Raw genomic sequence first — 23,829 nt, forward strand, 5'->3', positions numbered from 1 at the left:
TAATAATCAATAGAAGAGTAGAATTAAGAAACAGTTTAGAAAGAGAAGATTCTATCAATCCCCTACTCAAGCCAAAATACACTTATGCAGCTGCAGAAACCAGTGAAGAAACATGATGGTTCCTGAAAGTGCTATAGGAAAATGACTTGCTGTAGTTTTAAGGAAAAAAGCCAGAGCAGAAGAGACTCATGGAAAGAGCTAGAGTTCAAGAAGAAAGTATTTTCAAATATCAATGCAAAAATTTGAACTTCTGTTCCATCTATGACTTATTTTAATTTTTGCTTTAAAACAAGCATTGCCTCCAAAGACCTAATTTGGATTTCCTGGAGAAGGCTAACCATCTTGAGCCTTTTTTCATCATTGGGTACATTATTGGCTACACAAAGATTTACCCTAAATCACAAAAAAAATGAAACAGCACAATTCCTCCCCATACATGTATGTCACTAAGGTCCACAGCGTGCTCCTGTGAAGTCAGGAACAAACAAAAGTGAAGCACCTTATGTCAGTACAACTGCATCCACACTAGGGGCTGCAACAGTGTAACTGCATTGGCATAAATTAACTGCTTCCTAACAGGGAACCAATATAAAAGCTGAGTGTAAAACAGGATCTACATCTTGCTAACATTTTGGTTAAATTGTTATATTGCTTTCTGAGATAACATTTGACTTTTTGCTAGTGACTTGCATCTAACAAAAAAACAATTTACAGGGAATTAAGCTTTACAACACACCTGTGAGCTATGATGTTCTGATTGTGCACGTTTTAGACATCAATTAGTGTCAGCTAAGGCAGCTGAGTCACCCAGAGCCAGACTTGCAGCAACAAGGCCAGGAACAAAACCAGGTACCCAGCATTCTTCTGTCCTAACCACAGAGCAACAGTTTTAACATCTGCAATAGACAACCTCTACAAGGGATCTCTAACAGGACTGCAGGCAGCAACTACCAAGCAAAAAGAAAAGAATGTTTGCTAAAGAGTGGTCCATGTTTCACACTGGAGATGGAAATGGACGAGCTCCCTGTTTAAATCAATTTTTCTAGAGCACTGTAAACAAAATTTTCCATTATAAGGAACACATGGCCTAATCTAAAGCTACATTGTGAATTTTCATTAATAGAAACTACAAGCAACAGAGGCAGTAAAACTAGTACTAGTGACATTAGTACAGCAATCTATCTAAATTTGATTTAACATCACTGGAAAATCTGTCACAATACATCCCTCATTTCAACAAAAGGGTATATCCACTTCACAGTGACTGCATGTAATTTCCATCAATGTTAATGGGAGTTATGTAAGTGCATTAAGAGGATAATGTACCCCCTGGTCTGAGACAAGGCTGCAAAGCGAAAGGTGCTTCCCATTGAAGAGAATGGGGTTTCTCTCTCACGCATTTCAAAAGAACTTGTTCTGGCACCAATACAAAACAGGGTGGATAACAACCAGGCACACTTAGTGAATAGTTTCCAAAGTTAAAGCAGTTTAGCTACTTCAGCTAATTTTCATGTTGCCAAAAACTCAAGGGATATAGATGTATTTAAACCATTGTGGTTTATTTGAAGTCTAGGGCAACAAAATCATGCTAAATTACCGGTAAAACAAGAAGGTCTGAAAGCTTACTGAAGTAATGGGGAAGGAACTTTGTAGGTATCTACTCTTTAAATAAAACAAACTCTTCATTCACTAGCTGGAAAAGGTTTCTATTGGTGTATGTGGATCATCACAACTGGTCAGGAGTTCAAAAGATAAATCTCTCTAAAAAAAAATGAGTCTATAGTTTCTCTGCCCACCTTAGTTTCAAGTCGTGTGGCACAGAAAAGTACCTTGAACAATGCATATGGAACTGTTAACTGTTTGCACATATAGGGAAATCACTTTGATCCAGCTGGCAGATAGTGGGTATCCACACCATTATCTTTTCAGCAGTTCTGAGATAACAGCTGAAACTCAAGGGTGTAAAAAGCACTCGTGGGGAACTGTCCCCTCCCCATAATGGAGCACAATAGGAAGCACGTCAGCAATACAGAGAAGCAACTTCTGGTAAAGAAGACAAACAGAGACAGTTTTAAGTCACAAAAAAACCCACACCAAAAATAGAAGATAGGCAACTTGCTGTGTGAGGCATGTCTTGTTCAATGTTGCCAAATATATTATGCTTTCAGAGCTCAAATATTGTTCTCATGTTACACGAAATAGAAAAGGGCTAGCTTTCACATTTTTACATACTTCAGTCAAAGCCTTTCAACTCTTCTTCAGACTTGCTCATCTTAATCTTTACAGTAACTCATCATACATAAATCTCTCAAACCGTTATTATTTCTCCTCCCTAGTTTCTTATTTTTCTATGTATACACACATGCTTTGAGCCATCTTTAAAGACCTAGAAATAAAGCCAGCAACAGAACACAAGTGTGATCTTGCTTGCTTTTCCTCAGTGTAATTTATTACAGTAATCAGTCCAGAGCTGCACTAATTACACTGGTCACAGCCCTTATGGCAGCACAGAGATTAATCTTTTACTTCTTTAAACAACTTCATTTCGGTTGCATAAAATGTATAAATACTGCTTCACCAACAAATCAGAATGCTATTAGGAAGGTATAAACAGCACGATATCCTCTACTCCTTGACCCCTCACATCACATGCAGATATTTTATATCTCAGACTCCAGCTCAATACGATTTTGTGGGCAGTTGCTCCACTCTTATCTTTTAAAGTCAAGTTGCACTTTCTATAAATACACAATCACATTGTGGGGGGAAAATGGTTTCTATGTTCTGAGGCACTATGAAAATGGAAAAGGGGAACACAGCCAAGAAAAGTAAAGGAGAACAGAAACATTCACCTTGCTTGATCCAAATGCTCAGCAAAGAAATGCATTATACTCTTCGGTATGAAAATAAAGGTTAAGTATATTACACGGTATGAATTTACTTACAACTATGAGTTTACAATATGCCAAAACTTAATATAATTCTAGTTTAGGATTAATCAAATTAATTTTGATCATAACTCACAACCATGGACGTAAGTTACTTATCAAAACACTGAAGTGAAGCAGCAAGGATGATGGGGAAGTTGTAACAGTAACCAAAGTAACACCCCAGTGCACTGATAAGAGTGATAGCTTATCTACTTGGACAAGAAACTCAAAACAAGTGTTTCCTGGAAAGCCAAACAGAAATTCATAAGAAACACTATTAGAATAATCCTGAATTTCATATACAAAATTAATGTATTCTGAGCATTAATATTATTAAGGCTCAAAGATGCATTTAAAGATCTATACAGAGAATGCAAGTTCATTGAACCATAGTTGGTCTCACAGCCCAAAAAAAAAAAAAAAAAATGTCCACCCTTTTCTGTGACCCACTGTGAGTTTAATGCTAGTTGAGGATCTACCTGCATGACCACACTATCTCCATCTATCTCCAGTAGAGCACTCCTGGAGCAGTCACCTTCATGTCCTGCCTCTGAACAGCTCCCAAACCGGAGCAGATACCCACTGCATGTTATGTACTCTTTGGCACAGAAGGGTTTAGGTTGTGGATTCTAAGTTCAGGTGAATTTGCTGCACATACAGCAGAAGTACCTCCACTTAAAAAGCCCTGTCCTGTAGGCACAAAGTCCAAAGGGATGGAACTGGACTTCACCAACACTAGGAACACTACAGCTATTTACTTACTCTAATTTCCATTATGTCTTCTAATTATTACTATTTACCATTTCTCCCTTTCTACCTCAAATACTTCTCATAATAACACAGATATCTATATCTGACTGGATATTTATATATTCTAAGCTGGACTTCAAATGCACGATTTTTAGAAATATTAGGAGAGCAAATTACACAATTGCCAGCATTTGCACACACACAAAGGTGGCTGTCGCTTTCTTGTTTAGTTGCCTCAATAGCACAGTGAGATGAAGCTTCTGCTGGGATGTGATACCTGTCATTAGATCAACTGTTACACGTGGGAAGGAACAGACACACCCTCAGGCATATTAAGCACTTCTTCAGGTCTGAAATAGAAGCAGCAATCTTCAAAGCTAAACTGCTCTGAGTTTAACTAGAGTGTTAATGAAGCCATCTGCAAGAAAAGTAGCTTGTATCTGTGCTTTAGGAAGGCTTGCTAAGAAAGGGGAGAGACAGCTTGATCTGTTGAAACAAAGAAATAATTAATCTCCTGAAAAACTCAGACTTATTAACTGAGGTGGGAATACAGTAGAAACCAGAAGAGAGGTTAAGGAATTTATAATACCTATAAAAACAGTCTCTCTAATAAGTCTATCATTTTTACCTTTTAGCTGAGTAATGAATTTTAATACTGAGACTTATCTTTTGAAGGTACTTTCTAGATGTCCCTGGAGGGTCAGGACTGATTCATCAGAGATAGTGTGGTTACTTTACGAGAAATGTTCACCTACCAGTCATCAGCATCTCTCATTTACTGATCATCTGCAAGGACCTGGAGGGTTTCTTGACTCACTTTGTATAAGATCATCTGGTGCATTTGGTTATGCAGGTTATTTCCTCTGGGGACTATGGAGATGTATCATCAAGAAGACAGGCAGTTTTGATAGTATTATGGTGGCTTCATTACTCTCAGTACAGGTAATGTGCAGTCATTTGAAAGATTTAATGTATACATTATGAGTTCTTAAGATACAAATTATATTTTGAAAAATGTAGCTTTTTAATTACAAACCAACAATTTTGGTTTTTTTCACTAGGTCTCAAGAGCAGAGATTATTTGTATAATGTATAAAGGACACTACAGCTACCCAAATGCTTTCTATTTCATTCAAGATGAGAAAAAAACTGAAACATTTCCCACCCCTGCTAAAGAATACTTTACTTTCATTTCCAGAAAGGTAAAACCAGAGTTGAATCTATATGTGAGCTTTAGCATCACTCCCCTACCTCTGGAGTTCAAAAATCGCATACAAGTAAGTGAAAATTAAGATTCCTGACTGCAAGAAAACTTGTATCATGCCTACAGTACTATACTACCAGCAGCCAATGACTCAGTGATGTCTGAAACGTGCCCTGCAACCCCATTTCTTCCTCTTCTGATCTTGTGTTAATTTTTTTAATACCTTTGTATAAGTGGAAGTGATTTGTGTTCATCTTTTAAAAACTTCAGGCTGATTAGAGAGTTATCTAAAGCACTAAAAATAAGTCTTCAGCTACTGTGTTCAGAGTCCTGTACAATTAGATTCCCCTTTATATAAAAAGATGAAAGATTCCAATTCTGTAAGCTGACTACCATCCTGGTCTTCTGCATAATTATCTTAGTTTCAACCTTTTATTTTCTTCTATCACATAAGTACACACCTCAGGTGATTTATATCTGCTTTCTTCATGTGTACAGCATATTACAGGATCCAACTGAGTCCCTCTGCTGTTCAATACTGTCACTTTGAGTTATTATTTGCAATCTTAATTTCTCTTTTCATTTGAGAAAAATACTGTCATTTTCTCATAGCATCCTCTCTATTTGCCATTTAAGAAAACCCCTTACTCACCATTGTAGGAGCAAAGCTGGTTGCAGCTGTCTCTGGCTAAGAACAAACAGCCTGATTGGTCCCTCTAAACATAGTTTTGATCTTTTTAAAATTTATTTTTTAATATCACAGCTGCCCTTTCTGGCTTAGAATTTATATTTTTTCTGATTTCAATAGTTTCTTGAAAATAATGTCTGATCCTGAGTTTGGAGAGAATTTTATGACTAGCTTTAATAGCACAGTCTGTATTTCTATCACTGCAAAGCTTCTGTATTACCAGTGAGCAACAAATTACAGGTCAGATATCTTACATACAGAAAATATCATTCACACACAGGAAGCAGTACTGAATATTTATGTAGCTTGCCTTAGGTCCTGAAATAGTAGCTGAACACTCCTGACATTTGGCAATGCAATCTTTTTATTTGGATTTTAGTTAGTTTTATATTATCTGTATGCCTCAGAATTCTCATGGTTGATTACAATAACAACTATTGAGTAACTCACTCAGAGATCTACTACCTCCCCTGCCAAATAGGAGTGTCTGACATGAGAATATCTGAGTGCTTTCCTTCAGGAATTGAAAGGACTGGATACTCCTAGTTGGAAATATTTCTTACCATATACTGAAAAGTTGACACACAAACTGAAGATAAAGAGAAATTTGTCAAAATTAAATTTTAAACTCAAAATCTATTTTTGCAGAATTGGCTCATGTTTTTCTCAATACACCCATCAACAAAAAGCTCCTGGAGGTATCTATCAAGTAATCATACAGATTTTTAGAATAACAGCAGTAAAACCAGAAAATTGGGCAACTATCCTTCAAGTATGAAGGATGGTAAATATATCTGTAGCTCAGTATTAAGATGTTTTAAATTCTGTTCACTAGCAAAGCAATAGGTCAAGACAAACTTCAGGCTTAATAATTTCCAGCTGAATGGATTTTAAAAAGGCCAAAATCTTTAGTGAAGTAAAATGGAATATTTTATCTACAGCTCTGGCTGTAGTAGTAATTCCAAGGCTGATTTCCTACATACCAGATTTTTGGCTTGCATATTTCTAAATGCACACAAGAACACAGACCAAATTTTATACTGACTTACATCAGTTTAATACAAAGTAACTGAAATAGCCTAGTATATTTTACCAAGTAGTATTTTAAATTAACAGAAAAATATTTCACTAAAAGCACTGTGACACACTTCCTAAATGAGAACCTATTCAAGACTCCCAGATTTATGATTAAAACCTCTAAAATGCCTAGGGCAATCTTGATTTTTTAAGAACTATCTTGGGAATAAAATTCTTGCAAAACATGGTGGTTCCAATATTCAAGATAAGGAAAAGAGAGAAATATATGCAAATAATATCCCAGTATCAGGTTCATCAAGGCAGAAGCAAAATTATTTCTATCAGGTAGCACCTGTTTAGAATGCTTGCTTTCAAATGCTGCATGAATTAGCAGATATTTGAAACTTAAAGCAGGATGTCACCCCCCAGAAGGAAACTGGTAACACCTTGAATGCTAATAGCAGTGGAAAACATGTTAATTTTTTTAATGGGCAGTGATATCTCTTAAACACCATCTTTATTTGAACCATATTAAAAAGGAATTATAAGAGTTGTAAAAGTAATATTTCACCATCTCATTCAGATCTTTCAACATCTTATTTATGCCCTAAAACAACTGTAAAAGACTTTTTACTAACAATAGGGTTAAAGCCTTGTTTCAAAAAAGAACATATTTATTTTTACTTTTTTGTAATGTAGATAGATATATAGTCTATTAAAATTCAAACCAGTCAAAAGCACCATAATATTTCAAAATACAAAAATACATCTGTTTAAAAATATATGGAAAGAAAAACATAGCATTTCAAACATATTCTCAGGTTCCAGTCAGCAATTTGTCAAAACAAGCCTGAAGAGCAAAGAGATGAATGATATACATTAATTTAATATATTCACCTGTGATTTTTAAAGACAAAACTGTAAACGTTGGAATCTTCTCCTTCCAGCTAACACCTTATCCACACCTGATCATTCTCCTCTCTCATCCCACTGCTGAATACAGGCCACAGATCAGAACTCCAGATAGACAAGTTGTCAGAATTTGTTCCTTGCAGCTCTTCCTAAAAAATCAGCCAATTCTATAGTACTCAAAAAAAAAGTTCAATTTTGGAAGTCAAGTCACTAAAATTTGTGTTGTTCTAGAGTTTTTTGTTTTGGCTTTTTTTGTTGTTGTTTGTTTTCTGCTATGAGGTACAAGGTTTTGATAATTTTACTTTAGAACCAAGACTGGTATAAGGTGTGAGCAGCCAGCCATTTCCACCATATTAACTACTGGGGTTAACCCACAACAGAATCACAGGTACTGAGCCCAAGAACAAAAAAGAAAAAAAAAAAATTTAGATGAGTGCTCAAAATCCAGAACAAAATATGACAACCCCATGGAGCCCCTTTCATCAGTCTTTAGTTGATGCCTCTGCTGTAAGAGATTTTAAGAGGCTAAATGCTTATTAAAACTTAAAACATAATGCAGATTTGCCCATTGCAGAGTTGATAATGGTGGTAACTCAACATTTGCATAGCTTTACTAGTTACCCAACAACCAACTGCCTTGAGGATGTTGACACGTGTGGTGCTCACACTCTTCAAATCATTTAGACCCCACTGTTGCTAATAGCATCTGAAGTTTGAAAGCACTGCTCATCAGGTTTTACCCTGTGACCAAGTTTGATCAGAGAAACTTCAAGGGTTTCTTTTGACTTTTAAAAATACTTCTTAGACTAGAAACTTTTTAAGCATCACATTTTCTTTCCTTTCCTCCTCAGTAATCTCTGCAAGTCCTAATTTTCCACACATTCCCAGCTGTGAGCACGTGGCTGACAAATCTAGAGGTACAAATCACAAACTGAGTGATAGAAAACTCTGCAGCTAAAACCACGAGTAAAAAAAAATAAATAAAAATTCTATTGAATTTAAGGATGGCCTGAATGGGTCAAACTGACTTTAAGCCATTCTGCGAGTTCAAACCTGTTAAGAAATGTTGTTGGGGTAACTTAATCCCAAGAGACTTTGTGCTAGATCAGGTATCACTTCTCCTCCCATAGTTCACCAGACTAAATCACAAACTTGCTTCAATCTGGCAAAAAAGATCTACATCTAGTTTATACTTCCAGATAATCCAGTAGTACACAGATCTAATCTTAGGGATCACAAATGCTGTCTGCAAATGTTATTCTCCTTGCTTTAAAACAGAGCTAGGGAGTGGGAGTGTCAATATTTGCTTATCAGACCTAAACACAAGGCAAAGAGAGACCGAAACTCTATTTAGCAGGTTGTTACAAAGCAGGAGTTCCTTAGGCCTTTTACAACAGTAATCTCATAGCAAGCCTTCTCAAAAAGTTTATAGCAGTTATTTCTCTTTCTGTAGTTTGCAATGTGCTGAACTAGACATGACTATTACAGTGGTAAGTTAAGTTAGAAGCTTAAATTTCTTAGTAGCTTGATCAGTTTAATGAAAAGGAAGAACTAAATACTGTGACAAGTAGTTATAACAGATACAGATACTATGAACTGCAGCTGGATTTTTAAATCTTATGTTATTTTACAAGCTTCTGATTTTATTTAAGCTACACCTCAGTCCCCAACTGTCCCCCTTCCACATCAGCTCTGTGACATGATCTATTACCTCAGTGCATTTCCCCACAACACTTTTACTGAAGTGGAGAATACCACCTAAGTGGTCCAGTTGTGCTGGTCTGAAGCAGTGTAGTGAAGCTGTAGTTTATCTTTAGCAGCATTATTAGGTAAGATTAGAGTAACCAACCTCTTAATTTTTACAACCTCAAGTGTATTGCATTTAAAAATAGTCTTACAGCTCATGCTAAACCTGTGTTTCTATTACAATGAATCCTACTGTAATTTAAGCACTGAAATATTTTGTTCCCATTCTGACAGAGAACTGTAAAGTATAAGGATTACAGTAAGAATGGCTATTCCTAGGGGCATATTAGCTGCATATGAGATTCATGTTGGTAGCTACAATGAAGCATAATGTCACTATCTCTGCTATAACAGAGCATTAAAAGTTCTCTTGCTGACCTACAGCTCTAAAAATAAATGCTGAGTGACTTGAATAGCTTTGCAGCAGTTCCTAAGTTAAAAAGATTGAGCTACAATAGATAGATTAAATATAGCATTGGGAATTCCTTAAGTACAATTAAAATGTGTATAATTTGAAGCTTGCATTTTCTTGTACTTTCATACATACCAACATTCAGACAATGCTGTAATTCAATATTAAATATACATATAAAGCTACATGACAAACACAGCTAACACTCAGGTCTCATACTATCTTATCTCAATTTAGAATTGTTTTTCAAAAATTTGGACAACACTCCCCTGTATTTAGCAGCTATTACATTTTAATAACTCCATAAATCGACAGTGATTCACCCTAAAATTCCTATAAACACTCTCCAGCACCTTTTACATTTACAGCTAGTAAGTGCATGCCAAACTTTTTAGAATAAAAATCTTATCCAGTATATCTTTAAATAAAAATCCCAAACCAAAACAAAGCTACTGAAACAAAGGATTATATTGCATATCCACTTCTCTACCTAAACTGAGGATGAAGAAGAGGTTTAACCCAAAGGTCAATTGTTAGGTGTGTGCCAGTATACTGCAAGATGCTGAGATAAGAATCAAACAGGAACAGAATAGTTTCAACACTTGAAAAAACCATTTCAAAATTTGAATCACCTAAGGTCACCAAATCTGATGGCTACCAGGCTTGCTGCATTTTGGGGTATGACAAATGATCTTATCTTTCCAACACACTTGCTCCAGATTTCTAGACATGTCATAAATTTACAGTACACCCAAAATTGGTGCACTGTTTTCAACACAAAGCTCATATCAACTCTACTTCTGCTGATGTTCTCTCATCTTTATCTGTCAAAGCAAAGGTCTTATCAGAATGCCTTGACAAGCATTTATCCATATTCAGTTAGGTACTTTCACATTTCCTCCCCCTCTATTCTGAGTGTCTTTGGTTCTATTCTCCTTTAATTCTTCTCCAGCATATCTGGTACACTACAAACACTCAGAGTATGCTGAATCCCTGAACTTTCACCTTAAAAAAAGATGAAAAATTCTACTCAGAGCCCAGACAGTGTAAAGCTCATATTCTTCCAGTCAGACCTCAATTCAAAATACATTATTTTAGGGAATCCTAGCTTACAATTTGAGTAGTTGACTGTTACTTATCTAAAATGAAGAACTGTGTGTAATCCTTTGCCCTTTATAAAAATACCTCTCTTTACAACTATGCATTAACATAAAACACTTTTTAAATGAACCACATAACTAATTCCTAGAATACAAGATTTCTTCCTCATTCATATGCATTATACTTCAAAACTAAGCAAATTTCAAGCCTTTGATACTGCTTGCACCATTGCTTGAAAAAAGCCCAATCACCTAATGGCAGCAACATGTATTCATCACGGGAGCACATATTCCTTAGCATGACTTTAGAAAGACAAAATAATGGTTATTAGTATTTCTATATGTGCTTATATATTTTCCACTTATGCACTAAATACAGTAGGGCTTACCCTTGCAAGGTCATTGGAGAAACCTAACTGAACAGCATCACTAAGCAGACAGGGTTATAGTATTATTTTAAATGGTAGAAAAAACAAGCGGGTTATATTTGGTAGGCACGATGCTGCTGTCCCCCTTCATTAATGATTCTCAACAGGCTAAGATGCCAGGCTTACGAGTTTTCTGCTGTAACACTGGCAAGCATATGTACTATACATCTGTAGCAGGTTTTTTTGTTTCAGCTACTACTGCTGTACACTTAGGTCACAAGGTACAACATCGTGTTTTTACAGCCCAAGGTTGTTTCCATAGGTAGGTGGATAGCTAGATGGAAATACAGGTTGCAAATGCATACTCCACTTTAGAAGCAGCTTAATGTCTGTACATATGGGTGGTGTGTGTCTGAACTGATGTAAAACTGGGAATTGAAAAAAATCCTCTTGAAATCCTGCACATCTCTAGTGAAATTAAAAAAAGAAAAAAGTGAATGATAGCTTGTCCTGTGAACCTCTCTGGGAATAAATATCATCACACACTGTACTGTCCAAGGGAAAAATATGGCATCTGCAAGACTGTTTTGAGCTTTCAAAGGAAATATGTCCTGACAAGCTCAATAAATGAGCCATAGTTTATACAAGAGATATTCTGTGAAACTCTAGCTTGGAAAATTCCAGCACAGAAGAAATAAACCCTTTAGCAAAATTGTTCATTTCTAAAACAAATAAATAGAACAAAAAGGACAAGAGACAAATCACAAAACAGCAGCCAGGTTTATGTATTTAAGAAACAGGTATTAAAAAAAAGTTTTGGGGTCACCTTTTTCTTGAACAGCATAAGAAGGAAAAAATTTATTTCAATGTACAGAGTAAGTGGTATTGTTTAAAGACACAAACTTGACATTGCATATTTATCATGCGAATACATGCTAGGTGTTTTAGAGAGAAGATACTATCTGTTTATACTCCAGTATAAAGCCCTACTGTAAGCAGGCATAACAGCAGGCATAGTACATCTACTGGTCTTAACAGGCAACTATGAAGCCCTACATGACAGACTACTATCCATACTCTTAGCACATTAATTATAAATATTTTTATATTTTTATTATTTTATATATTATTATTTATAGATATAATACTTGTGTGTTTTCTTGGTATACCTAAAATTAGGAGTCTTGTTACATTAAAAGAAACAAAACAGAGCAGAAGCCTTGTTAGGGGGCTGGTTTATGCAGAGAGCCACACAAAGAAAATAATTCAATCTATATTGTTTGTTCTCCAGCCTCACACTTATTGTCTTTAATTGAGTTAGTTGAGAGCAGAGGCTGTATCTTTGTTTGCATTTAGCATCCTGATGCCTTAAGTCTTTTGGCTTTTCCGATATATAAATTCATCATTTAGAAGACAAAATACTACAAAAAATCCTAACAGCTGGAAGGTGTAATCCACCTGCAAACAAAGAAACCCATTTCAGATGCTCTTTGAAATGTACTGATATTTGTTAGAGTAGGATTTGATATGCCAGGCTTGCATTTTTGCACATACCTGTCATGTCCAACAGCATTCACTGCTACCCTAACTGAATCAGCTCCTTCATTCCTCATCAATGCACACTTTTGTCTGTGAAGTATCAGGCTGTTTTCATTATTTATTTATTCCAAGTCATTTGGTAGTAGCTAGAAAGTCAATAGGTGCATGTTAAAATTATTTCCTTAATTATTTAAGGCTTCAGAAGATTAAAAAGTGAATCTTAACACGAATTGAGCATTCACTAAATAATGCTCAAAGAATAAGAACCCTGATATCTTTTGAAAAATAAATAAGGGACCTAACAAACTAACTTTGAGAATAACCATGAGAATAAGATTCCTCAGAACACTCTGCCTTCCCTGATACAGGTTTCTACTGTTGCATACTGAGTGAAAACCATTGATATTGGTGCACTGACACTGACAGATAAGTAACAATGAAGATGTATGGCCACACTCTTCTAGCCTCTGGCATTGAAATAACATCCATTGTGTGATTAATGGACGCTGAATTTGTGAAAAGGTGCTGTCATTATTAAGGATTTCTGCAACAATGTCTGTTCCAACTGTTTTTAATGCAGCTGAAGTCAGCAATGAAAGATGTCAGCTGAACAGTAGGAACTCCTGAAACAGCTCCTGAGAGACAAACTGTAGTGAAGATGCAGTTGACATTCAACAGCAAAAGGCATCTAGCTTGGAACTGTAACTTTTTAAAGTTAGTTTTGAAGGTGTGTACAAATCAGTAAAACAATATAATGAATTGAAATAAAGTTGGCTCATAAAGAGTACACAGGATGAGACTCTTATGGTAAGATGAGATAAATAAATTGTTATTATGTAAGTAAAATATTACTGCCTAGAAGAAGAGAACAGCATAAACTGATCAAATGCTGATACCGCTCTACAGAGAAGTACTTTAATACGAAACCTTGTCAATCAGAAGTTCCAGAAGTTTTATTCCAGATGAACTGATAAACAATGTTTATAGAATGAGATTTCTTATCTAACAAGTCTTCTGTTAGAACTTTCTATTACATATAGCAATACCTTTCATATAAAAATAGAAGTTTAGACTGTTTAGATTGATGCCAGAACTGATCCAGTAGCAACTTCCCACATAAACAATACCAGCACAGACAAATTTTAACATGCTTTCCAAATCATCACACATCTCACGCTTTTTCCAGGAATGTCAGTAGGGGACTCTGAAGAAGGAAATTTATTTCATACTTTGTTAGAAATTTCCAGGATGTCCTGTATACCAACAACTGAGAGATTTGAATATCTCGCTTGCAGGAATTTTGAGACCATGACTCATTTTGAGAGGAGCAAGATGAACAGGATATGACTGGCATGGTTACCACACTGACATTTCATGAAGCTGATCCTTCCAAATAAGCAGTAAGGGTTCTAACATGATATAGAAACTATTTCCCTGTATACACATAAAGAACTTGCCTTGAGGAGAGAAAAAGCTGCTAGCAAGCAACTTTTGTTGCAGACAAAAGACATATTATACTTCATGAACACAGGAGAAATAATAAAATTCAGGTTCCACAGGTAATGATAATCACAATCTTTGGTATAATTTATGATTAAGTTGACTTACCAACACCTGAGACCCAATTGTGTGTTTGCCTAAGTAACACAAGGAAAACCTATGCCCATGTTTCTAAAATGTTTACTTGTAGACCTGCAATTATTCATGACAGAGAAGGTCAACAGGACCCAATTGTTACTGCTACCATTTACCATAGTTGCTCGATATCAAGTCTGCCCTCCCTTTATGGTGGTTTCATCACACTGCTCCAGTGTGAGTACAGAGAAGCAACACACGATGCTGCCTGCAGTTTTATCTAATACTTCCTGAATTTCTCTGAGCCACTCTGAATTCAAATGCATAAAAAAGAGTGGAAGCAGCCTCAGGATAAAGGTCTTTACCTCCTGGTAAATCATGTAGCAGACACATGCTCTCACAGTATGGAGCTGCTGGCAGAGATGAGCATACTGTCTTTTGTGGAGCATCACAGGCACTCTCCAGCTCCCCACAGCTGCCATTCAGAGTCAGAGGGCTAAAGACACCATAGAGCACGAATAAGAGTTAGAGGATTAAAGTAATAACTTCCTCTCTGTCTCAATTCTGTAAACTGGTGACTGCTATTAAGTGTTTGTGAGAAAGGACAGTTTGTACAGAATCAGAGTGTGACCTCAGGAAAATAAATCCTGTATTTTTCCTGCTTCTCAAACTTGAAAATTAAAATTAGATATTTTTATTAAAATATTATTTGAAGTGTGAAATTTCATTTAGCTATTGAAAGATCCTCAAAGGGAGTTTGAATAAGAAACCTCTTCTTTTATAATTCATGAGGGAGAAGATTCTGTGTCTAAAGCAGTTCCTTGCAAGACATCGACAGCCTTTCCAGAAAGAAACAGGAATGGTACCACACCCCTTCGTGGGAGCATGCCGGATTCTCCCTGGCTAGTTTCATGCAGAGGGTAATATGCTATTCACCTGGGCCCTTATAAATTTGAATCACTTTAAAACATAGTTTCCTATTTATATATGTCTAATCCCCTGATGATTCAGCTGCATAGGGAGTGAAGAGTTCATGTGCCTTTCATTGGTCACAGATCGCCTGAAGCACTCTCTAGATTTTAACAGAGAGCAAGCCCACTGACAAAGAAGACAGACACATTCCTTTTGCCTGGTCAGACTCTAAGTCCTCAAAGTGAGGGTCTGTGGAGTGCAAGTCAGACTGTTCTGTTAGATCCCAATACAAGCCTTCACAAGTGGTCCAAATCTTGACATCCAGGTTAAGCCCCACAGAATGGAACTGTAGCTCTCAGGACACTTGAGCAGCTCCATGTATCTAACTTAAAATCCAAACCTTAAGAGCGTCCATAGCCCTCTGACTTAATTCCATGTTTTCCCATCTTCTCTGCTGCTGCAGTGAGACACAGAGGTAATGCACTAACTGGAATGGAAAACAAGAGTTCTCTAGTCACTCTTCACCTCAAAAGTGACAGAAGCACATATTAGAAGTCATTACTCACTAAAATTAATAAAGGTTAAAAGACAAAATGTTTGAGAAGTTCAGCTGGCAATTGATTCCACTGCTAAAGGCAGAAAACTTGATGGCCTGAGCTGCAGCATGGGCCATAGTCCCAAAGGCTCTAGCAACAACACTGGTCCACCTCCAAATTCCACATCTATGAGGGAAGAGCAATGACATACACCACAGCAGGATACAAAGCTTGTTTTCTGCAATTAGAAATCTGTTTGGCTTTAATTTCCTTTTTTGTTTGTTTGTTGTTGTTTGTTGTGGGTTTTTTTTAAATAACCTTACATCAAAAGTAGTGCTGGTATTATTTCACCCACTGAGAAAAGGCCAACCCAAGGATAGAACACATCTGACCCAGCTATGTTCCAAACTGGCAGAAAGACAGAAATAATTAAGATCGATCAAATAAAACTAAACTGTCCATACAGACAGTAAATAAATCCACATGTTTCGATCCTTTCTCCCAAAACAGCTCCAAAAGGCAGCAAATCCAGAAAATATGAGAATCAGGCACAGAATAAAAGCCAACAAAAAACAGACTGCATACTGCAATTTAATGCAGTGCAGTACCCATTCAAATGGGCCTAGGAGTTTAATGATGCAGCCTGACTGATCGTATCAAACCTAAACGAGCTGCTCAGGAACACAGATAACACCCTGCTCAGCAGTATTAGGAAGCAAATCAGTCACAGCCTTTGTGCTGTCTTTCTTCTCTTTACTTGTAGAATACAGTTTCTGTCAGTGCTTTTGCAAGCTGTTCAAGAAAGCTTATTTTTATTTCTTGCATCGTAGTTCAGTCAAGAATTTTAAAGAGAAAGGGGTAGCTTAATTACTTGACGGTAATTGAGAAACACCTCAGGATACAAGTTCTGTTATTCCAAGGAAAAAGGGTTAAAATTAAAATAGCTGATTTTAATGGGACTGAAAGATCAATAGCAGACCCCACGGCAAATTAATAGTACCTGTAATAAATGAAACGAGGTTGCTGCCAGACAGCTGAGAAGTGTCACTGGGCAAGGAACCTAGGGATCCAAGATGACTGCAAGCCATTCCATATCAGCTTCCTGACCTCACTATGAAAGTCAATTAAACATCAAAAGCACTAGGTTAAATTAAATGTACAGTATCTCTCAAGTTCCACAGAGAAGACATGAATCCTCCAGAAGAGATCTGTATAGTGTAAGTGGATTCCACATGTAAGATAAGCAGATTCCATATAAATACTTGGGGTGACGAGAGTATGAAGGAGTAATAGATCAGAGTACAACTTTCTCTGAAGAGCTAATAGGTGATGGGAAACATAAGGAGTGAAGAGATCTCAAAGTTAAAGGATTTCTTCTTTACAGGCAAGAAGCAAGGAAGCATACACACGAGACATGATGGTGATAACGAAACCGAGAACAGTGATGATGCATCCATTAAAAACCACAGGATGTATTTAAGCATCTAGAATGTAACTGTGTAAGAAGCTGGTACTGAAAACTAAGATAATGATGAATTCCTGAATTCAAACCAGCTGAAGTTATTGAACACTTTTCATACTAAAGACAGAACAAGGCCTAACACCAAGTTTTAGTTTATTCAAAGGTAGAAAGAAAAAAACACAGAAGCTTAACCACTGCTCTATTTCTCCTACTGAATAAAGAGTCTTAAAAAAAAAAAAAATCTTTGTTTGCCAAAAGAGATTTCTTCACAGGAAGACCTGGCTGCAGCCCCACAGCTAAGGAGCTGCTGCTTCATGCTGCCCCACACGGTACTTTGGGACTTCCTTCTATGGAGTTTGCACCAGGAAATCATTTCTATGCTTCTCTAAGCTTGTTCACACCCACACATTTTAAGCAAGGCAGACATACTTGAGTATGTAGGGATACCTGAGGATTCCTTAGACATTACTCTTTGCTAGGCTGCAAATTTAAAACTCTGAAAATACAGGATTTCAACTGAAATCCATAGCACTGTTACCTGCAGGAGCTGGGCTGTCCTGTAACAGTCTGTATTGAAGAAGAAAACATTTCTAACTCCCAGAGGCTACAACTTTAACAACTTAACAACTTTAAACCACAAGAAACACCCAATTTTTATCTACAAAGTTTACAAACTGATTTCCTTATGCAGCATGTATTTGATGTTACAGAATAACTGGACCACAATGGGTAGTGATGACGAGGTAAGATTTCTTTCATTGCATTTTAAGCTGTCTGTAGCAGATGCCTTTTTTAGTCCTTGGAAGACTGATGATTCCATTATTTGTAGTACCCAGCAATAAATCTCTGAGTTTAGGCTAAAGTGAGCACTTTTCCCTACTTTGCGTCTTCCATTACCCTGTTATTCATCATGTTTAATCATTCATTTACCTCTGACTGTTACTGCACTTGGGGAGGACTGGCACATTATTGATTTTTGACTTTTACCCTTTAGAAGCTGGGTAAAGGGCTTTGCAACTGCTTAATCAAAAGTGACATGACCAGGGCAGGGTAGCTGCAGACCTTGGGAAATAGCAGCTAAACAACATGCCAAGTTATGATAAAATGAAATTAAGAGTCAACAAATAAAGCAAATTATAATAAACTGAAAATTAAAGTGGATACCACAGGAGACCACAGAGTACAAAGCACTCCTCTGCCTAGCCAAACATATTTCGGGGAAAGAGAAGACTAAGACCAAGCAGAAGATTTACAACTCCAAATTCCCACAAAAAGAAAAATGCAAAGCTATGTTCTGTTACAGAAGTGTCAGATAACGTAATTAGGTTGAAGTATATTCTCAGTGGCTTATAAACCTCTTTTTTCCCCTCAAACAGAGCATCACTTCATCACCCCACTAGCAAGCACACAACAAGAATAACAGTCTAATATTTTGATAGCTCATTTATTTTCTGCTTACCAGAAAACAGAGATTTTTAAACCAAGTCAAAAGAACTCTAGCCATACCTTTAAAAAAAGTACAGATAGACCCTGAACTTCTCCTACAATATTGAGCAAATTATGCAACGTAATAATGCGACGTAAGCACAGTTATCACCTCCATATCAACAGCATGGCAATGCTGGTTTTGTATTTTAGACAAGAGGTGAAAAAAATCAAAATGAATAAGATAGTGGCTAAAATTGTCCATCTTCTTGTGTAACCCAGTTATATGTATGTTCTCACTTTAGAGAGGAGGAAGTGAAGGTGAAAGGACTTGTGGACTTACAAATGAAAGTGCTCAAGCTCCTACTACTCTTTCCTGGAATACTCAGTTTCTTTTTTTTTTTTTTTTTTTTTTGGCCCTTGATATCATCCTCCTATTTGTCCTAAGTTATGCCACTCTAATTCCACTAACCTCAGTGTAGAATATTGTGCCTTATCAACCCAGTGTGGAGGTTGGTTTGTTGTTTTTAAAATAGATGTTGATTACCATTTTGCCCATCTGTTACACAGTCAGAAGAAAAACCAAATCAAATTTAAAAATTCAAGTAGCGGGTATCTCTTGAACTATCTCTCACATTTTGTCCACTCCTGCTCTGGATTTTACCAGTTTTTCACTGCTTATAAGAACCAGAGGAAACTGAATGAAATTATCAAGCAAGACAAAACTATTTTTTCCCCACATACTGCATTATTAAATTGCTAACACACTGGCAAAATATATTCTTGAGATAAAAATATGTGGTCCAATAAAAGTTTACTCTTTGTTGAGCACCTCAGTAGCTCAGATCTCACATCTTTTATATCTAACTGCCATAAATAAGGAGGGGTGTGGTGGATGTAATGGGACAGTAACCCCTGATAGTATATAAAAGTATATTTAAAAATACCTATTCTTATGGCTAAAAAATAAAAAAATAAATTCTTCCTTGTTACAGGCAAGAATTGGTAGTCATTGCAGTGCACCAATAGCATCTCAGCCACGTACCCTACATCCACACAACCTGCCTGTCAGTAACAGTTCCAGCTATGGTCACCTGCATCAAGTAGTTCAGGTCACATTGCCAGTGATCACTCTAAGATCTCCAACTGGTGATTAAAATAACGTATTTTGGCAAAGGCCACTGCAAATTTTAGTATAACTTACTTTGTCAGATGAAATTGGAATACACAAGGTGTATCATGCACAGCATGACTTTAGTTTGGGTCAAAGAATTCAGGAAAGTAGTTCTAGTATGAAAGGGGGTACTGTGGTATGGGAGCTACTGTTCGCTGGTTATATTAATTGAATGAAGATCATCAATAAACTGCCTATGAAAGTGAAGTTGATCTTTTAAAATGTGATAAATGACACAAGAAAATCAAGAAAGGAAAATCTACAATGATGAGTCTTTAAACATAATACACATAAACCTCCATATGTACCAACAGCATGGGGTAACTTGCCTGGCCAAATTTTCATGTATCTCAAAAAGATACTGTCAAGAAGAGATGGTCCTTTGAAAGAAATGTGAAATTGAGTATTTCAAGACTCTAACCTATAAACAAACTACAGGCAGACTTTCAAATCTTGCCCAGTTTTATCTACAAGTTCTCTGTATTTGCCAGTTTCTCACAATCTGCTACGTTACCAGGCAACTTTATAAAGTAGGAAAACAAAAAATGGCAGTAATGCTAAACCATGAACACTGATAAAATTTACAAGCTCTTATATCAAAGTCCTTTCAGAAGGAAAAGTAAAAATAGACTGAAAGCAACCAAATTTAGGAAATACTTTTGTTCCTACACTGTAAATTTGTGTATAGCAAACTCACTTTAATTGTATGACTGAAAATACATTCATGTATGCTTCAGCATAGAGAGTACAACAACAAAGTACAAGGTATGTATTTTTATGGGTGTTTAATATCTTTGCAGATCATAAGAATAATTGGTGGAAAGGCCTTCTGAAGCCCCCTTACTGGGATAAATCATGTCCAGTCATTCTAAGGACAGAAAATACAAAAAGTGGTCATAAAGTTGCTGTATGCAACCTGACCAAACTGCTGCTGTTGAAACACTGACTAAGACAAAGTTATGCAAAATTTTTCATTATTCTTCCCCCAGCCCCAGATTAAAAGAAATAAATGTATAATGTAATTTTTTCCTCACTAATCACATAGCCTGTTCATAACATTCATATATTTAATTTTTAAAATAAACCTATCTTCATCTTAATAATCCTATCAATCCACATTCTGCAAGATTTTCAGTTCCCCACTAACAGAAAAAACACCTTTGCAAGAACAGAGTCAAACCTTACAATAACTACTTTTCTGATACCACGTGGCCAAGCACTGCCATTTTATTGCAGTCAGATGTTGTGGAGTACACAACACTGCAATAACAGAACACAATTATTTCCCTATTATATTTAATAATTTGAGTAAGTTGAAGCAAAATACTCAGTGCTCACAACAACCAAAAGCAGTATATATCCATAAAAAACAGTAGAATCTGGACTTTATTTTGTATTTTTAGATTTTTTTTTAATTTATAAATAGTAAAGCCTTTTGGTTGCTTGCTTTTTGTGCAACTAATTTTGATGTTGCATTGCAGAAAATCTGAGCTAAAGGAGCAGGGTGGAACAGAGCAGAGATGGTGAGCATATATTTCCTTTTGGAATGGATGACTTAATTTTTTCAGTAAGGCAAGACCACCGCTATTCCAGTGACATCTAGGATTGCTATACGTGACTCATCAAATGCCAATCAGGAGCCTCATTTATGCAAAGCTGTGAACAACCTCCTGAGCACAGCTAAGGTTTCTGAATATTGCTCTGTGATTACACTTTCATAACATGGCTCAGGCAACAGAAACTGCCCTGCATTCTTACTGCTGAAAACACGGGCAAGTATCAGTTATGCAGAGCACTGGCTGGCTTCATTATCCCAGGACAACACCTAGATTTTCCCACATTGGCTTGCTCCTGCCCTTTAGAGGAAAGAGTGGCAAACACACACACAGGAGCAGCCATATACTTCTTTAAGCAAATGAAAACAGCTAGGTTTATGGTCTGTTGCTTGCTGTCCTAAGGGAAATAACCTGTCACCATCACTTTTTTTACATCACTATCTAACATTGCCAACCTCTGCATAGTGGCTGAGCACACAAGAAGTGCTTCACTGAGCCTCTGGAACTGTTATACTCCAGAAAAAACTCTCTTCAGAATTGTCTGACTTAATTATTTGTTTCCCTATTACTTATCTCCTTAACCTCTTTCATTCAGCTTCAAACATGGCTTGAAGAAGAGCCAAACCTATTTGCCCATATGACTTCAAATGAATACTCAACATTTTGGTTCAATTCTAATGATTGACATGATTACAGCTCCCAGCAATGAGTTCCCCACACAGTTTAAAAGTCTGAAAAGAGCAGCAGCAAAGTTAATCGAAGGCAAGGACAAAATAATGGAAGCTTGTTATCTACTTAGACCCTAGAGACCCTGAATTTCACAGTTCCTGGTTGGCATCATGAACTGAATCATAGAAACATCCAGAGAACAAAACTGGTGTGATGAAGTAAACTGCATCATACAGTACCTGCTCTGACTACTAAGCAGTTAATTCAAACCAGTGCAGAGTTTTGAAGACGTATGAATAGTATTCTAAAGCCAAAACAATAAAGTGCTGGATATAATAAAGCAGACACCTTTCAGTGTGGCAGTGCTAAAGCATTATACTGAGAACAAGTAAAGTCTTCTACTACACTGACCACAGAGACGACCTCAAAGATAGCAGGTGAAAGGTTGTCTTACATGACTGTTTTTAACCACAGTTCCAAGACTAAATAGCCAGAGTCACAACATATCTGGTTCTTGGTGCCAGGAAGGATACTAACTGGTTAGCAACATTTATTTATGAAAATAGGTACATATTTAATATAGACAGACAGCTCCCTAACTTACTAATGGAGCAACTAATAATGTGTGGGAGGCTGCTCTTAGCAAAGCTGTAACTGCTTTTTCAGTGGCCATACACACACATTTTTCTTGAGTCCAGTTACATGCTGACGCAGACACTGGCATGCAGCTTGGAAAAAGAAAAAAGAAAGCTCATTTTGGCAACAGGAGGCCTTCCTGAAAGCACAGTAACTGAACTCTGACACTACTCAGCTTCTCTGAATCAACAGAAGCCATTCAATTCAGCATCTGCACAGCAAAGCTAATAACATGGAGTGTTTAAACTTTGCAGTAGACAGTGAGATGAATCAGAAATTTCGATTCTTAGCAAGCATAATAGGAAAGCATTGATCAGTTTTAAACAGCCAAAAACTTTCCAAGGACTCCTCAGATGATGAAAAAATTGAGATGTTTGCTTTGGAGTTTTAACACTCTGCATAGTAGATATACAACCTTCTATTAGTTGTCAAAACAAATATATCACTGTCCCAGCACCTCCAGTATTTAAAGTTTGCTTTGCAAATCAATTATTAAAACTTCTCTCTCATGAAAGACACTTCCTTTACAGAATGTATTCTTCATTTATAGCACTATAAATGAACTATTGTATAAAACAAGTAGTATTTCTAGTAAGGCAAATTAGCTGAGATAGGTAAATCACTGAAACTCACTGACAAGAAGGTTTATGAATAATTAAGTAGCTGATATACAGCTGCGTTACCACAAGACTCTTATTCAGATTGCCATATTTTTCAGCATGACACAGGCAAGACTGTTTCTATAGTATAAAGAGACTTTTAATTAAATCTTCAGTGTACCAAGATTTATCATTCTTTACATGAGCTCAGATTATTACATTTAATGGTGGAAAATGTTCATTTTCTGCTTAAATTCACCAGATTGCAGATGGAATTTCCTTACAATTCTTTGTTGATTCCAGCTTCTCTAAAACAAAATGCTGCACTGTCTTTATGCAGAAATTAATTGCACCACTCTAGTCTTCAGAGTAGTCATCTGAATATTATCATCCTTGAAGAATTTCCATTTTAACATATTGTTAGTATGTTGGAGTGATCTTAAACTGCAGTCATAAAATTCCATGTAATTGCCCATGTCTTAACGACCTCAGGCTTTGAATACAATCATTGGTCTTTGCACACTGCCTGTCACTTTTAGTGCTTGCATATTGACATTGTATCTCTTTTAGGTTCTTTGCAGCCCTTTAATGACTATGCCAATTAATAATGCATTATTCT

The 23,829-nt window shown here is 36.5% G+C and overlaps 1 protein-coding gene across 4 annotated transcripts in view; it reads right to left on the bottom strand.

Annotated features, from left to right (window-relative positions):
• The window catches only part of SULF2 (sulfatase 2), a 123,965-nt gene that overhangs the window by 66,109 nt on the left and 34,027 nt on the right, over nt 1-23,829 (bottom strand). The gene's annotated exons all lie outside the window — the stretch shown is intronic.

This window comes from Apus apus, chromosome 15 (assembly GCF_020740795.1).
Source record: "Apus apus isolate bApuApu2 chromosome 15, bApuApu2.pri.cur, whole genome shotgun sequence".
NCBI classification, from domain to species: Eukaryota; Metazoa; Chordata; class Aves; order Apodiformes; family Apodidae; genus Apus; species Apus apus.